The sequence below is a fragment of the Cydia splendana genome, chromosome 13, assembly GCF_910591565.1.
Source record: "Cydia splendana chromosome 13, ilCydSple1.2, whole genome shotgun sequence".
Lineage (NCBI taxonomy): Eukaryota > Metazoa > Arthropoda > Insecta > Lepidoptera > Tortricidae > Cydia > Cydia splendana.
Genome location: NC_085972.1, coordinates 11,229,991 through 11,245,557, shown reverse-complemented (window position 1 = coordinate 11,245,557; position 15,567 = coordinate 11,229,991). Strand labels below are relative to the sequence as shown.

Genomic DNA, 15,567 nt, shown 5'->3' with positions numbered 1-15,567 from the left:
TTTATTTATTCTAGACAGACGTTGGATATGTACGAGTACAGGTAGAAATTGAAGTATTTTCTGGAACGAATATTATTGAAGACTGACAATCACAGTTTATTAGTGTGCGCATGACAAACATAACTTTCAGTCGTAAAAATAAAATACTTAAGTAGAGCAATTGTAATAAAAACTTGCCCCTGCTATTTAAGTTTATTTTTATATTTTTCAAAAGAAATCAAGCATAGGTACAGCTGCCTCGTGGCAAAGTAAAAGTAGAATAAATAATATTATAGACGCTTGCAACTCCGGCTTAGACTAAGGTCTACTTAGAACGCCACGCCACCCGCGACGGACAGAGTCCAATCAATGACGTCACGACAGGCGACTAAGGCGCCGCCCGCCGCGGGTGCACGGTCTGCTTAACTCACCCGCCGAGTGTGACGACCAGTCTATTTTGCACAATGTCCGTACCCATCGATCTATAACATTAAATACATGTAATTATATAATAAATACTTGGCAGGTTTTTATATATTTTATATTTATATAAATTATATACCTTTATAAAGTGCTTTATGGTAAGTTGAAAATAGGGTTAAGACAAAAAGTCGTGCTAATTCCGAATCACGTTCCAACTGCCATTCCATTTTGCCCCATCGCTCAGTGGCCAATTCCCACTTGAAGTGCAAAAAGTCGTATGCTACGAGCAAAGTTGTCACTGGTAGTATTATCGTTATCTACTCAACGATTTTGAATCTTACCCAATCTCCTGTAAGTTCTGTCAGAAAAAAGATACCAGTGGTGTATCGTTATTACTCCATTATGCACCACTATTCCAACTTTTTTTTATGAAAATTTACTTTTTAGAATGTATTCTTTACTCTGTGGTGCCTTGTTATCGGAGTGTTACGATGGAATATGAAAGTCTAGTTTGCTCTTACCCCCTAATGTATACATTTTCAGAACAAACCTTTTCATTTTATTTGACGATGGTTCCAATGCAACACTACTCATTTCATCAAAAATCCATTCCATCTTACCCCAACGCACCCTATTAGGAGGGCATTTTTTTTACTATGAAGTGCTAATGAGGATATATTTTTTTAATCTAGTCCCTTAAAGAGTTAAATAATTATAATGAAGTTTTTGAAGTTCACTAAAGCCCAATAATTGAGAATGCCCATATTTGAGAAATCAAATGTTTAATTACAAGCTTTACTTTGACAGCTTTTCTGATCGTTATTAAAACTTTGACCAGCTAAGTGAATAAATATTCAGTCCTATACAAACATTGACCTTCAAATAACTACAGCAACTATGAAAGTTATTGTGAACATAATAATAGTTCATGTTTAATAAATCAACATTAAACCTACTACATTAATCGAAGCGTGCTTGTACCCAGACATTATGCCTTTCGATCATAACGTGTGAATTTATTTACTTTATTGCATCAATAAACTTTTATTTGTCAGCTGTTTCAGCAGCCGTATTTTAAGTTGTTATTTCTAGTGCTTAATAATTATCAACTTTGCCCAAAATATACTATTGATACTAACTAACTGTGGTATATCCCGCCTTTGCAATTTTTCCATCAAGTGTCGTCGGTCATCGATGAAGAAAAAACTTAGATTCTAAGCAAGAATAAATGCATTAAAATTAATCAACTAAAATTAGATACACCATTATCAAACTGCACAACGGGACTTAATCGCGTATTTAAGTTTTAAGATTTACCTCCGACGTTTCGAGGACGGCGTTGTCCCCGTGGTCTCGGAGAAGACTCAATAATATGTTTAATAATCGTGAAAGTTTAAATTAGATACACCATATTGAATTTATTTAATTTTATCACTTGCTAAACACCCGAGGAATTATGACTTGTGGAACACTCAAACAAATTAAGTTCATTTTATTGCTGCGACCGAAGCGCCCATTTCAATACAATTTCCCTAATGCAGCTAAGGGGAGGTTTTGCAAGAGGACCTTAATTATGTTTATAGATTAAACTTCTGCAATTGCTACAGCAGTCATTTTAAAACACAGTAATTTCGAAACACGTTCAGATGTCACATGACTACACATCGGTAACTCGTGGCATTTAGGTAGCACTTAAAAGATTAGTGATGAGCACACATCGGTAACTCGTGGCACTTGACAGTTTCTAACAGACTAGTGATGTGACAATGTTCTTCCTATACTCCTACTTCATGCTACCGTCATCCGATGTCCAGACCCCCCCCCCCTAATTTGAAATGACGTAATTTATGAATAGCCCCAAAGTTAAGTGCAAAAAAAAAGTTTTTTTTCTGTACCTAAATGTCTCTTAAGAAGATTCTGAACTGAAGAAACGTGATGAAGCATCTCTCGTGGTAAAGCGTAATAATAACCGTGAAAAATTGTATGAAAAACGTTGCAGCGACCATTGTTGAACAATGTGGTACGCGGGAAACGTATTAAGTGTATTCTACTGTTCATATTTAGCTCAAAAGCAAGCTTTATAATCAACTGTGGCACTTGACAGTTTCTAACAGACTAGTGATGTGACAATGTTCTTCCTATACGAGTCGAGAAAAAGAAACCACTAAAAAAAGGAATTAATTAAACTAATCTTTTAAGTGCTACATAAATGCCACGAGTTACCGATGTGTACACATGACTATGTTGGAGAATCGACTGACATCTTATGAACACGTTAGTGTCATTGGTTAAAATAAGTTTAGTATAAAATATGTGTTTAGTTCTAATTGACCGACTGCATTTTTTATCAATGGCTATTTACAACGACAATTTCTAAGTATAATTTTCTTCCATTATTTAGCTTTATTGACAACCAATAATATTTGGAAATACGTAGAAGTATGGATGACACAACCAATATTTATATGACGGTGTGTCATTCTTTTCAACAATAGAAATTACATAGATTCGACAAAACACAACGTATGTAAATATTGCACTTCTTGTCTATCATCATCACATCATCTCAGCCATAAGACGTCCACTGCTGAACATAGGCCTCCCCCTTAGGCCTTCTTGTCTATAGAGTATTCATAAAACTTGGCATTACGTTAACATAACATAAACGAACTACCTATTAGTAAAACATTATTAAAATCGTTAAGCACCGAGCGAACTAATTGAAAAAAAAACTGGTTAAGTACAAATTGATAATAATATTCTTTCGCTAAAAATCGTACTTACACTTGGAACAAACGAAACGTTTCAATTTAACCTTAAAATAAAAAACTTGAACAAATGAATGAAAATCCAGCATGCAGGGCTTAATAGAATCCAGACAGATTAAGTAAATCTGTAATTTAGTGATTCAGAGAGCTGCCTGGATGGATTCGCAGTCCTATTATACGCCTTTAATCAGCTTAGGCTAATACTAACGTGGCAGTCTGAATTAAGCGAAAGATTAGGGTACCTAATAATGAAAGATTTCACTGTCCAGCTTCGAATGTCATTTAGCCAATGCATGACTTTAATTCAAGTTCTTTGCATTATGTAATGGGATGTATTACTAAAGTTTGTTTAATATTATTATGTACCAAAGCAAATACGAAAAGTACTCGAGATTTAACTCTGGCGCCTAGTTTAAATGAATAGCAAAAGCTCCCAAGTTAACTTCAGGCGCCGTTAAAAGTCTGGATACTCTGTATCTAGATAACATCGCAAGGTGCCGAAACACGAAAATTCCATTTAACACCTTCAAACAGTGAAAGGGCGAGAGAGACCGAATAGTCACGGAATGGCATCATTAGCCCGGCTGCTACGTGACCACATATATCTAATTGAATGGGCCGACGTCGCCGCGAAGGTGACAAAAGCGATTACTTGAATTTGTTTGGTAGCTGAGCTATACCATTGATTGGCAGGATATTGAAAAACTTGTAAGTGTTTACATACAATACTTAAGGTCATTTAACCACACTCGTATCTAATTAAGGAGGTACTTAAATATAGATACATCCAACACAAATATTTTTTGTTAAGAGCGCTATTACATTTCGGCGTTGAGCGAGTTTAGGTATTTTACGCGCTGCGGCAGGCCGTGCGAGCTCAGTATGCCGATCCCTTCTACCACACTCGCACTACAATGATGGATTAAACATTCTTGATCCTTCGCGAAGCATATTGAAATCAACCATAACAACACTAACTGTGCTTAACTTTTAAAGTCCTAAAACTGTTATTTGGTAAGTACGAAAATACTAAATGCAGTGCAAATGTAAGTGTGTGCAGTGTTCATAAATTAATTTTTCATCTAATTTTGACGATTTTTGACCCCCCCACCCCTCAAATCATCCAAAAATCATGCTTCGGATGACTCTGTTTCCTCCTACGTCATACTACCATCATCCGATGTCCAGACCCCCCCCCCCCCCCCTCCTTCCATTTGAAACGACGTAATTTATGAATAGCCCCATACTCGTACTTATGAAGGTATAAGTATTACTCGAAATAAATTATAGGTACTCGCTTATTTACATGTTTCGTCATAGCATTTGGTACCTATAGGTTGTAAAGTTTGTATCAACGAGGGTTTAAAAACGAACTGGTACTGAGGATCTGATGATGATTAAGGTGGTCACGGATACCAATCAACCATGTAGTAACATGATTAGGCTCGTTTGATTCGTCTCAACAAGATCTTTGACACTGAAGATACACAGGGTCTGATGATGGAGCTGGAAGGTGGCCACGGGTACCAGTCTATCATGTGACTAAACAACTTCGTGTTTGGGCTCGTTTGATTCGTCTCAACAAGATCTTTGGCACAAGATAATACTCAGGGTCTGATGATGGAGCCGGAAGGTGGTCACCGGTACCAATCAACCATGCAACTAAACCACTTCGTGTTTAGGCTCGTTTGATTCGTCTCAACAAGATCTTTGACACAAGATAGTACTCAGGGTCTGATGATGGAGCCGGAAGGTGGTCACCGGTACCAATCAACCATGCCACTAAACCACTTCGTGTTTAGGCTCGTTTTATTCGTTTCTATAAGATCTTTGACACAAGATAGTACTCAGGGTCTGATGTTGGAGCCGGAAGGTGGTCACCGGTACCAATCAACCATGCAACTAAACCACTTCGTGTTTAGGCACGTTTTATTCATCTCAACAAGATCTTTGACACAAGGTAGTACTCAGGGTCTGATGATGGAGCGCGAAGGTGGCGACGGGTACCTGTCTATCATCATCAGCTCCATCATCAGACCCTGAGTAGTATCTTGTGTCAAACATCTTATTGCGACGAATCAAACGAGCCCAAACACGAAGTGGTTCAGTTACATGGTAGACTGGTACCCGTGGCCACAGTCCAGCTCCATCATCAGATCCTGAGTACTATCTTGTGTCCAAGGTCTTGTTGAGACGAATCAAACGAGCCTAAACACGAAGTGGTTTAGTTGCATGGTTGATTGGTACCGGTGACCACCTTCCGGCTCCAACATCAGACCCTGAGTACTATCTTGTGTCAAAGATCTTATAGAAACGAATAAAACGAGCCTAAACACGAAGTGGTTTAGTGGCATGGTTGATTGGTACCGGTGACCACCTGCCGGCTCCATCATCAGACCCTGAGTACTATCTTGTGTCAAAGATCTTGTTGAGACGAATCAAACGAGCCCAAACACGAAGTGGTTTAGTTGCATGGTTGATTGGTACCGGTGACCACCTTCCGGCTCCATCATCAGACCCTGAGTACTATCTTAAGTCAAAGATCTTGTTGAGACGAATAAAACGAGCCTAAACACGAAGTGGTTTAGTTGCATTGTTGATTGGTACTGGTGACCACCTTCCGGCTCCATCATCAGACCCTGAGTACTATCTTGTGTCAAAGATCTTGTTGAGACGAATCAAACGAGCCTAAACACGAAGTGGTTTAGTTGCATGGTTGATTGGTACCGGTGACCACCTTCCGGCTCCATCATCAGACCCTGAGTACTATCTTGAGTCAAATAAATACATATAGAATGTCAGGTCGTTTCAAATATTTTTAATCCTGTCCGGTAGTTTATTAAACTGTACCATTATAAATTATAATACTATAAAAACAGTGCTAGGATCAAAGTCTCTCGTTGCGGTTTACACGCACACAGTATAGCGTTTTACACGGCGCTCGCCGCACACAATGATAAAAAACCTCGTCGTCGCCGTTGAAAATGTGCGGAGCCGACCGACACACGTCCTGCCTCTACAAGCTCTGCCGCGGCACTGAGCTGGCGCAGCGCGCGTCATCGGTAATATAGAGTAGTTTTCAAAAAATTGCCAAAAAATTATAGTAGAATTTCATAAACACTAATGTATACCAACAGTATAAGCAAACGTTGCAGATTGCTTGAGTATGAAAATGACTTCGATATTAAGTAGATTTTCGTAGGAATTGACACTTGTTTCGGAGAGAAAATCGAGTTCGTTTTACTTTGATTTTCTCTTTCTCAAAGGTATGTAGGAAAAATATAGTATGATATGCCTAAAGTACAGGGTATTAGTAACACAAAATAGCCAGGTTTAGCAGAGTAAAATTCTCAACATTTCCAAATAAGAGCTCGCCATTCAGTGCTTCACGGGGTTTTTCGGAAACGACCATCAGAAAAAAAATCATTACTAATTTAATAAGTCCTTTTTCTAATATTTACAACGATATTTATAAAGATAAGAAGACGCTTTTACTGGAACAAGTACTCATTGTTTCTAATAATGAGCGCAAAGTCCTGAATTTCGTCGACTAGTATCATCAATTTTGCATTATTTCGACTTTTCTTGTAAGAGCGCTCTTAAGTGCCCTCTCCAACATCACGATTATGGTTTTTATTAGGTGGATGGCACGGTAGTGTGCCAAATTTTATGGAAATAAACATCCACATATACCAAGCATACAAACTGTCACATTTATAATTTAGTTAGTTAATCCAAAGTTAAGTGCAAAAAAAAAGTTTTTTTTCTGTACCTAAATGTCTCTTAAGAAGATTCTGAACTGAAGAAACGTGATGAAGCATCTCTCGTGGTAAAGCGTAATAATAACCGTGAAAAATTTTATGAAAAACGTTGCAGGGACCATTGTTGAACAATGTGGTACGCGGGAAACGTATTAAATGTATTCTACTGTTCATATTTAGCTCAAAAGCAAGCTTTATAATCAAATATTTTGTTTGTGGAAATGGCAACGTCGGTAAAATGACGAACGAATTGTCAGCGCGAGAGGAAATTACACCCCTAATCAGATTATTCCAGTGACTGCTGACAACTGACGAGTTTGGTGCACAAGTCACAGGTCGATTATTTAAACGCTATTACAATTTTGGTGAAAATAAGAAGGGAACACCTTTTGTGTAGCAGAACTTGGCTACCTATTTGGTTAGATAAGGCTGTAACAGTACAGTAAATAATCAAAGATTTTTAAATGTACTATTTCGGAATTTAGATTCATCTACATCCAACATTACTGGGATTACTTTCCTAAATGTCAGAAACACTTTACTAAAAATTAACGTTAAATAACAATAAATGACTTAAACATCATTTGCTTAAAGCATTACCATATAGTCACAAAATTAGCTTGTAACACCATCGTCAAAACGGCAAACATTTACGAATGAATACAGATTTTCTATATTTAGTATTTAATATGAAGTTAGGAGTACATTTTTAAAAGATTTCAGAGTAAACGCTGTGAGCTCTAATTAAGTTGCTAGTAATGTGTTCAAAGCTTTGAGGTCTGGATCTTAATTAGTGTTAATCTTAAGATAATAAGCCACGTGTTTTTACTAATTGGAGTTAATTGAAAAAAGAAAGGACCGGGAAAACTCTTACAGGAAAATTATGAATTTACTTCAACCTGTTTGATGCTTGGAGGGAAGTCTTTTTGCGTGACTTTTTCTCAAAGTTATTTATATAACCAGACTGTAGTTTACAGTTTTCTCTGTTGTTATATAAATCACTACCAGCTAGTCACAAGTTATAAAGGACAAACTCAGTCAAAAAAAATAAAGATAAGTCGCATTTCTTAAAATTTTGGCGACATTAACATTTAAGGTGTTTTTAATGAATAACAATATTGTATTCAATATTGTGTTATAAATAGTATAATTGAAGGAATGTTTACAAACACAACATAACTGCTTAGAGCGGTTGACACTTATTTAAGAACATTGTTAATCGTTTCAGGTGTCAAACAGTGATGTTGTTTTTGTAAACATCCCTTCAATTACTCAAAATTGGGAGTTAGGTTGTAGATAGCAGAATTTAATGTAGAAAACAAACTATAATTTGCGTTTAAATAATAATAAAATACCTACATTCGATTAAAAATAGTAATACCTACATTTTTTTATATACTTATAGTAAAACAATAACTACATACTATTACCATACTGAATCGATTAAAAGAGAGGAGCCCTCCATAATACTCGACACAGATTTAAAGCAGTGTGCTTCCTTTTTATAACCATTAATGGCTCTCAAGAGAGCAGAAAAAGGCAAACCGTCTTTTTCATTCTAATTACTTTTAAAAAGATGCATGTAGAGCCAGAGGCGCTCTACATTACAAGGAAATGTGAATGTGAAAGAATTTGTGAGACATGTCCCGGAAAAGAAATAAATATCCTATTTTTGTCAGTAAATATCCTGGACTTAATTAAACACGGCTGTCGTGGAAAATAACATCAACATTCAAGGTTATTCCGTGAGCAATTTCAACGATATCTGTGATTCGAAAAGAGGATATCAGGATGTCAATGTTATCATTCGAATTTTCTTTAACAAATTTTGTCTCGTTTCTTCTAAGTAGGTTCTTGAAGCATATATTTTCTCTGAAGTATAATCATGGGATTTATAATGGTGGTTATACCATATTTGCTTTACAACGAAACAAAACAGTTTCTCTGCAAGATAAGACATAGATATCCTAAGAAATACTAGGACTTTGAATCGAACTGTTAAAATTGCTACAACCATGAAATCTAATTTGAACTAATTATACCGTCAACAAAAATATTGTTTGAGTCAAAGTTATTTCACTCTTACTTAATATGCCTTTAATCCTAAGCGCTATTGAAAAAAAAATGTCCTTGCTATTTATAATACAACGAAAAGAAACGAAGTAAAAACGGGTTTAGCAAGAGTTCACAGTTAGTACTTTTCCGTGTATATTTTCCTCGTTTGAGTGTAAAAGAAATGGCTGCGGTTTAATAATCTAATTGTGGCAGAAATTTGGGTCGCTTTTGATTGGCTTTAGTCACGTGAAGCTAAGTTAATGAAATTGAAATATTATACTCAAACGTGGGTAGCAGGTGTGAAATAGAACTGAGCTTATGTGATTAAATAATTACGTTTAGTCAATCTTAAGGCTATGTCAAAAGTAAAGCAGCGGTTGTAATATGGTCGCATTTTTATCGCCTGTCACCATGCCTGTCACGTTCTAATAAGTATGTATGTGCGAAAGTGATAGGCATAGTGACAGGCGATAAAAATCATACCATGCTATACTGCCGCAACTTTAAAAACAATATTAACGCTACACCTAAACAGCATTACCAGTAGAACCTTAAAGTGAGGTAAAATAGGTTACAAATACCTAATGTTCGAATAGTTAACTTACGCCGCTACCCCGTGTTTGTATTGTAACACCTATAGTAAAGAATTTTTCTCCAATATGCTCGGAAATGTTCACCTTATTGTAGCAAAAATAGTACGCGAAGTTCTTCGTTATTGTCAAACTCTAATCAAAAAAAATCAAACTATCGCTGTCCTGCTCTAGCGGACGGGAAGTAAAAAAACACTACAGTAATAACTTATTACTGTAGTGTTTTATACTTTTTAAAAATAAAAACGCAAACAGCCAATTATTATAACCGCGAGCCGCGTCTACACGTCCCGATCAGCTATCATTTCAAGCTACAGGATAGAGTGAGATAATAAGATAAACGACCTTACTTGTCTCGTTCTTACAAGACCGTTGTGCTCGTGTATGATCGTGCGAATACTGCTTAATAAAATCAAAGATTATTTTTATATTTTTTTAAGGATCTCATCGGTGTTCATAAAGCTTATATAGTTTGTCAAAGGACTTTCTCATTTCAATCATAGACAAAGAGAATCATACTATCTTTGTCTTACACTAGTACTAGCACCCAAAAGAAAAGGATGGGTATAGTTTTCCTGGTTCTTACTGACTGACAAATTAGTTTGACCAACTATATTGCACAATTATATTGAATGAACGAATATTGAATGGTACTGAATGGCAGAATAAGTATGTGCCTTTAACTTTTAAAAATGTATTAAAGAGGGAAATAGTTTTTGACTTGACATTTTGATGTGAAGGTTCGATTTGAGTGATGCTTCATGCTTAAATAATTATTTTACCTTATTTCCTCGCATGTTTGGAGAAAAGCACTATATATGCCTCGGCAGGAATAGCAATTCGTGGATTCGTCTTCTTTGTCGGACTCCGCTTCGCGTCGTCCGACAAAATCGAAACTCATCCACGAATTGCCCTTTCCCGGCCTCTGCAATAATGTACTATACTTCAATCATAAAACTCATCTAATGTATTTGCAACATAGTTTACGAAGTGTCTGTAATTTAAAGCGTGAGCGATGATAATTTTATTCACAAAAACAGATGAAAGTTCTATTTAATCCAACAGGAATTGCAAAGTGATTTGATGCAAATTTTGAGTCCTTTCCTTATGTTGGCTGGTAGAATTGGTTTCTAAGTGACGATTTTGACTGATAAATATTTAAAAATGTTCATTTGAATTTGATTGTGATATTATAGTGTGATGTAAAAAAATGAGTTTCTCTCGGTAGCAAAGTTTGTTATTACCCTCATGGCTTGAAACCCTCGCAAAACTCCAGATTGCAACCACATCAATTTAAAAGGCTGTCAGGATATTCGATTGCGTAATGCGTAGGTGTCTTATTCCTATTTAGCGATAGCGGTACAACCTGAAATTCGGGAATCAGCTGCAAATGGTGTTAAAGGTATGAAAATCGGCAAGATTAATCTTTAGGCCATTTGAATCAATTTGACCCGTAGCACCAAAAAAAAACAAACGGAAAGGAGGTATGACGTCATCTTTTTTTGTATGAAAAAACACAAATTTTTGTTCAGAAACCTATCGTGTGTGGGATGCATCGTGATGTAGTGGCAGTACCCAAATGAAAGGGAATTTTGAGCCGGTTCTAAAAATATATCACATTATTATATTTACGTCAATTGCATTCAATTAAAATTAAAATAATTTTCAAAACATACCAAGTTTGGTCTCCTCCAGATACGAACCCGTTGAATTATTTTTTGTAAAATATACCTCAAGTAATACCCAATATCCTCATATCTAACCCCAAGAAATTAATTTCGAAAATATTTAGTTTTAGTATTTTTTTCTCTTTATTTATTTTTCATCTCAAGTTAGGTTATTTATAATATGAATATAAAAGTAAAATATAAAAACACTTACAAAACGATAAAAAATACATATAAACACATTATAAAAAACCTAACCTATGGTGCCGCCAGCAGCGGGGCAAGGCCCAAGCTACCGGTGGTCAGGGCCGCAGAGAGAGGAACCGGCGGACTATCCGCGCCGTGTCCAAGATCACCGCCTTCTGCATCTGACCCTTGATCCAACTACCTAGCGAGAGTCTCTCAAGATGTTCGAGACTCTTCGCTATTAGACCGTTCACTGAAACGACTATCGGGACAATGATCGTCAAATCAACATCCCACATGGCGGTTATCTCGTGAGCCAAGTCTAGGTACTTACTAGACTTGTCCTTCTCGGCCTTCACGAGATTCTCATCATGGGGGATGGTGATGTCAACGACCACAGCCCGACGTTGCGATCGATCTATTATCACTATGTCAGGTTTATTGGCTACAATAGTCCTGTCAGTGATGATAGATCGATCCCAATAGAGCGTGGCACGACCATTCTCGAGAACAGGCGCAGGTAAGTACTTGTAGTACGGTACTTCGCGGTCCACAAGGCCATATAGAAGAGCAAGTTGCTGGTGAATAATCCTGGCTACGAGATTATGTCTGTGCAAGTACTCGCCGTTAGCAAGATGAGAACACCCGGAAATGATATGCCTGAGTGACTCTCCGGGACGGCGGCATGCCCGACAAATGTCGACCGTACCGTCCTTCAGGATATATTTCCGATACTTGTTCGTCATCATCACTTCGTCCGCAATTGCACAGGCAAAACCCTCGGTTTCTCCGAAGAGGTCCCCGAATCGTAACCAGTTCACCGACGCGAGCAGGTCCACATCGTGTCCCATGAGGGCCTTGTAGAACCGCCCGTGTAGCACATTACTCTCCCATGCCGCCTTGCGATCCGCAGTACTTAGTACCACAGGTTTGCGCCAGGTCTCGTTTGCCAAGGAGAGCGGCGTGAGGTTCCTGTCTACTGCCACTACATCAAGATGCATCCCACACTCGTTGTTAAGGAAATAATTCCTGAGATTGTACACCTCGCGGTTATGGAGATCCTTGGCGTTTAGGAAGCCTCGGCCTCCACACTTCCGTGGGATGTACAATCTCATAACTGACGAGCGTGGGTGTAGCATGCGATGTGCGGTGAGTAGTGACCGGACCCTCCGATCCAGGGCGTCCAGCTCGGTCTGAGTCCACCTTAGTATGCCAAAGGAGTATGTGAGTAGGGGCATTACCCAGGCGTTGAAGGCGCGCACTTTATTGCCTCCTGACAAAAGACTGTTAAGGACTTTTGTGAGCCGACTGAAAAAGCGCTCCTTCACCGACCGTCTAATACCCTCGTCCTCAATACCCAACGACTGTGACATACAAAGGTATTTATAGGTTTCTGATTCAGAGATAGATCTGAAAGACATTGTCTCAGAGAGTTGTAAATTTGTTGAATTTACAACCCTCCCCCGCTGTACATACATAACCGCACATTTATCGACACCAAACTCCATGTTGATGGCACTACTGAAAACTTCGGTGATTTTCAGTAGTTCCAACAAGTCTTGGCTATTTGGTGCAAATAATTTGAGGTCATCCATGTACAGAAGGTGAGAGATGACTTCACCCTCTCTCCGAAGCCGGCAACCTAGTCCCAAATCCTTCAGCAGGGTGCTGAGGGGATTCAAAGCTAGGCAGAACCACAGGGGACTCAGACTGTCGCCCTGAAAGATTCCTCGCTCAATCCTTATAAAATCCTGCGGGCCAGGGCGGTCATCCCCGCCTCCTGGTTGACGAAGGACTGTGGTCCACTGCCTCATACACGCGCTTAGGAAGTCTCTCAAAGCTGCATCAACTTTATACTCTCTCTCTCTCTCTAAGACTCTAAGACCCTCCCCAACCATGAATGGGGCACCGAATCATAGGCCTTCTAGTAGTCAATCCAAGCGGCTGAGAGGGCACCCTTGTTCCGCCGGATTTGTTGGCAGATGGTCATGTCTATAAGGAGGAGCTCTTTAGTACCACGGGACCCAACCCTACATCCATTTTGAGCGGAAGCCAGAATATTGTTTGCGACAATGTGCGCGTTGATTTTTGCTCTCAAAATGGATGTAAGGAGCTTGTAGAGTGTAGGCAAGCATGTGATGGGTCTGTAGTTCTTAGCTTCCGTGGTACTACCGGACTTATAGAGCAGGAAGGTGACAGGTTACAGGTTGTTAAGGAAGGTGGGAGAGAACCAAGCTCGAGGGCTTGTTGAAATTGTGCTGCCAAGCAGGAGTGCGAGCATCGGAACCACTTTAGCCAGAAGTTGTGCAATCCATCCGGCCAGGACTTTTCCAGTTCTGGGCCGTGCGGATGGCACAACTGACGTCATCGGGGCTGATGGTGACTGCCCCCATAGGTTCGATGGACTCGCACTCACGCTCGACAACACTCATCCAACTCCCCTCGGTGTGTCCGACAGGCACCGACCAGATGCTACGCCAGAAGTCAGTCATGGCAGTAGCATCCGGCGGCTGCGTGTCGGGCGTACGAAGGTTGGTTTCCTCCCACTTTCGGTACACCTTCCTTTGGTCACTTTGAAAAAGGCGATTCTGCTGGAATCGATCCACACGCTCTCTGTAGCGGCGAATACGGTTTGCCCATGCATAGACTTTCTGCTTTAGAAAGTCGATGCGCTCTGTGACATTGGCCATGTAGTCGCGGGGCCTGATATCCGTCCCCGCGAACGCCTTGTTCACAAAGCGCATTACTCGGGGGCGATTGTTGCCCCCCCTGAAGCAGATCAGCTTTGCGATGAGAGTCCTAAACGAGCTGATACGTCACTCGATCCGCGCTTGCCATGCAGGGACACCTCCGAAGGTCCTAGGTGCACGTTCAGCGTCCGGGAACTTGACGCGAGCAACACGGCACGCCGCGATGGCTCCGCAGTACATGATCGAGTGCGTATCATCTAAATCTTTACTAGTCCGTAAATGTGGCTCTAGTAAAGCGTTTAGGGCTCCCATTAGCGCTAGATTGCGTCTATTCATAGGCAGACTTGGTAATCGGGGCCTAGAGTTGGTTGTGGCGCGATACTGCGTAATCGCCTGTTCCAAAGTCCTCCTAGTATTTTTTTTATTATTACAAATTTTGATATATCAATCTATCAATGAAACGGCCTCCTAGCCTAGTCGATAGTGACCCTGCCTATGAAGCAGGAGGTCCCAGGTTCGAATCCTGGTAAGGGCATAAATAAAAATGCCCTTACCAAGATTCGAACCTGGGACCTCCTGCTTCATAGGCAGGGTCACTATCGACTAGGCTAGGAGGCCGTTTCATTGATAGATTAATCGATCACAATTTGTAATAATAAAAAATAAAAATAAAACACTAAAACTAAATATTTTCGAAATTAATTTCTTGGGGTTACATATGACGATATTGGGTATTACTTGAGGTATATTTTACAAAAAATAATTCAATGGTTTCATATCTGGAGGAGCCCAAACTTGGTATGTTTTGAAAATTATTTTTATTTTAATTGAATGCAAGTGACGGAAATATAATAATGTGATATATTTTTAGAACCGGCTCAAAATGCCCTTTCATTTAATACCACACACGATAGGTTTTTGAACAATTTTTTTATATATTCCACACAAAAAAAAGATGACGTCATAACTCCTTTCCGTTTGTTTTTTTTTTTTTTTTGGTGCTACGGGTCAAATTAATTCAAATGGCCTAAAGATTAATCGTGCCGATTTTCATACCTTTAACACCATTTGCAGCTGATTTTGGTCAACCGCTAGTACACTAATTTATTAATTTAGTGAATTAATGTTACTAAAATCGTGATATATATTTTAATATTTGAAGTATGTGATGCATTTAGTATTTTAATAAAGTTAAATAAGGATACATATGTTTGTTTTTGGACATCACAATAACACTTAGTAATATGCAACATTTAAGATATTTTATAGGCGTCACTCAATGAACAAGCAAAAATATTGATCTTAAGTAAGTATATTTGTGAAATGCATTATCATAGGCAGGAAATTTACCATCAAAATACAAAGTCTAAATCAAATTTATTCCTAAATAAAAACATAACTTAGGTATATGGCCAATATCTCTCTAGCTAGGAGCAATATCATCTAAC

The 15,567-nt window shown here is 38.7% G+C and overlaps 2 long non-coding RNA genes across 2 annotated transcripts in view; both read right to left on the bottom strand.

Moving 5' to 3' along the window:
• The window catches only part of LOC134796061 (uncharacterized), a 540,671-nt gene that overhangs the window by 394,055 nt on the left and 131,049 nt on the right, over nt 1-15,567 (bottom strand). The window lies entirely within an intron of this gene.
• LOC134796572 (uncharacterized) lies at nt 10,018-10,518 on the bottom strand. Its single transcript, XR_010144959.1, has 2 exons — nt 10,463-10,518; nt 10,018-10,428 (listed from the first exon to the last, which is right to left on the bottom strand). It is a non-coding gene; the product is annotated as an uncharacterized LOC134796572 (long non-coding RNA).